The sequence below is a fragment of the Capricornis sumatraensis genome, chromosome 14, assembly GCF_032405125.1.
Source record: "Capricornis sumatraensis isolate serow.1 chromosome 14, serow.2, whole genome shotgun sequence".
Taxonomy (NCBI): Eukaryota; Metazoa; Chordata; class Mammalia; order Artiodactyla; family Bovidae; genus Capricornis; species Capricornis sumatraensis.
This window is the reverse complement of record NC_091082.1, coordinates 70,968,865-70,972,158: the sequence shown is the minus strand read 5'-3', so window position 1 is coordinate 70,972,158 and position 3,294 is coordinate 70,968,865.

Below are 3,294 nucleotides of genomic sequence, written 5' to 3'. Positions count from 1 at the left end.
AACTCAGATGGGGACTCTTGGAGATCACCGGCTTCCCCCTCCCCTTGCTGCCAAGACCATATTCTAATGTGAAGTGTTGTAGGTGTTCAAAAGCAGTGGTGATTAGGTTGGGAGGCCAGGAGTGAGGAACGGATGAAGGGCCATTCCAAAGTCTGATTCAGCCACCACAGCTCGGACTCTGTCCTGCCCCCTTTACCCGTGTTTGTGTTTTGGTTAGTGGTCGTACTTTGTCACCCTTCTCTGGGTTGGCAGCTTACCCTTCATAGGGCCTTGGGTCATCTCCACCAAGAAGGGAGATTTGCTGTGCTGGGCTAATCTGTAAATAATGCAAAGGCAATTTCCACCACTTCCACACACTCCTCCTTTAGGATTCCCGACTCTTTGAACTTGTCCTAGACCCCTGTGAGGAAGGGCTAGAAGACTCTGGATCACATTTGTGATTTGCTGTCGTAATGTAATGGCCAGTCCTGGGTGCTGAGACCTCAGTGTTATCTGGGGTTTTCAGCACTGTCACCGACAGGTGGCCTCTGAGGAAAGGGACAAACTCCATGAAGCTGGCTATTTCTTCCATTTCCATAGGACCAGTATGAAAGGCCGTGACCACTGCCCATCTCAACCTAGGAAATTCACAAGACTCCTATACACTTGCAAATCCAGGAAGGATCTTGGGAGACATCCTTCACCACTTCTGATACAGAGCTGCTATTGAGAAATAGGCAGCTTGCAAGTCTTCCTCAGTTCTACCAAGAAGTTTTCCAGTTGAATGAGCAGGGAATGTAGCACCGGTAGACTTTTGGGCAGCGGGGCACCATATAACCTCTCTGTTGCTTAATGTACACTCTGCCCTCGCCTCCCTGTGGCATCACACATCATTGACCCCATAGAATGATGGACGGCTTGGTAAAGGGAGGTGAATTCCCCTAGCATGGACAGCTCTCGTGTGCCTAATACTTTCCCTGTCTCCCTCTTCCCCCCCTCCATGCAGGTCATGTAATTCTGATGGGGGGAGAATGGGAACTTAGGCTGTCACTCTCTTCCCAGCTTGCTTCCTGAGACTATGCTTTCTTAGAAAGGTCCCTCTCATGAGGGCCATCTTGGCTGATCAGCAGCTTCCTTCTTGATGTTTTGGGACTGAACATGGAAGCGAAAGTGAAGCTGAGAAGATCACTGTGAACATCTGGTTTATGGAGAACCTTCCTTCAAGATGACTTCATGGTACCCTGGCACTGCTCTTGGAAGTACATCAGGAAACTCTTCCTTGGAATGGTGAGTGAGATGCAGGAAACCTTTTTTCGGCTGCCCAAGAAGAAGCTGACTTTGGGTCAAGATTGTGGTTCCAGGGAGATGAAGCCTCAGCAGAGAGACCAGAAAGTGGAAGAGGAGCCTGGGAGGTGCTGGTCTCCTGGTAGATTGAATCAGAGAGAACGGGCTGGAGGTTGCTCGGGGTGATTGACAGCTGATGGATTTGGATTTAGCGCAGAGTTCCAAAGCTTTCAGCTGGATTAAATGAAGCTACACAGGTGTGGATTCTGCAGTGCAGTTGACTGAGGCCTTGGTGGAAGCTGTCTCCTCCTGGGGGAAGGATGGGCCTCTTGAAATGTGAGAGTGTTCCACGTTTGCATCCTCGTCCAGCAGCTTCATAAATCTCTTCCTTCCTCAGCTACAGCTACAACAGGCCAAGAAGGCTCTTGAGTCCCACTGGCTGTTGGGGTCCACTGCCCTGCTGAGCATTTGTGAATGAGAGTTGATGTGTCTGTATAAACCATCAAGGAGAGAAAGAACACAGGAATCCTGAAGAGACCTGTGGAGTTTCATGTTCAAGGACTCTGCAGCCTCGTGTGGGCGTTCCTAGTTAGATCGGGTAGTATTCCCCCGTCCCCATTGGTGAAAAACCATCCTTAGCTTACGCTGCCAGAATTAATTTAATGATCAAATTCTCAAACAGGGTATTTCCAACGTTGTTTACATACAAAACGTGCATCTGCTGCCAACTCTACTGTTGAACACGAAGGGCAGGTAAATTGGAACAGCACAGAGTTATGGAAACATGAAATGTTCTAAGAGGGGCCTTTTTACCACTTCCACTGTCCCCAGGAGAAAAGTCTGAACAAGAATGTTATACGGGGGAGCCTAGGGTTCTTGCCAAACTATTGGTGGAAGGAAGGCAGCAGATGGTGGTGTCATGGAGCCCGGTGACTTCCTCTCACGACGGGGAGGTGTGAAGGACCCAGCTTGGGTATCCCGAAATTTGCCACTAAGTGAGGGTGGGTGGGTTTGTGTTTGTGTGTAGAGGAACGTGATAGCTATGTTTATGGTACTCCCGTGGAGTGTGTGTGTGTGTGTGTGTGTGTGTGTGTGTGAGAGAGAGAGAGAGAGAGAGAGAGAACGAGAGAGACAATTAAGAGCACTAGACTAGTACACCACAGAGATGATCTTCCCATGGGTGGAGCTTTCCTCGCACCCTTTATGTTCTGCTTCCCACAAGCAGCACAGAGCTCTCTGCTCTGATGCTACTTTCAGGCACTTTGGTCATGCCAACCCAGATTCTGGTCTGTGACGAAACAAAGAGAAATGTTTACAACATCTAGAGCAATATCCGAGCATACCTCATCCCTGACCTTCCCCATCACCCTGTCCCACCCGCTCCCCTGCCCTCTTCACAAGCCCTCCTCTGCCTCCTTAGCGGGGGCACCCCCAGGGGCTGCTTCTCCCATTTGCCGTCTTCCTTGGCGCCTTGTGCCGGGCTTGTGCTGTGGACTGCCTTCCGGGTGCAAGCCGTGCAGTGGGCCGGGCAGAGCTGTGACATTTAGGGCTGCTCTCATCCCTGAGTGGCCTTTCAGCCCCACATGAGTAGTAACCGATCTGGGGGCTGGTGTGAGATTTCCTGTTGCCCTGTCTAAACCAAATAGAACATCATAAATGACAACCCTTCAGAGCTCTGGGCACCTCTGGGGTGAGGAAGGATCCCCGAGCAGCATCTATTATGAAAGCTGAGGATGTGCAGGGGTTACCCAGAAGCCTGTTACAATTGCTAATTCCCAGCTTCCACACCCAGAGATGCTAATCTGATAGATCTGGGGTGGGACTCAAAAATCTGCATTTTTTAATAAGTTCCCAGGTACGTAGTGGCTTGTGAACCATACTTTGAAAAAAGATGGTCTAAGACAGTGGTCTAAGACCTAAGCTCTCCCCCTTGGCTGTTCAGTGGAACCACCTGGGGAGTTGAAAAACCCAAATGTCCAGATCCCAACCCAGAACAGCTTGGGGTTGGAACTCAAGCATCAGTAGTTTTTA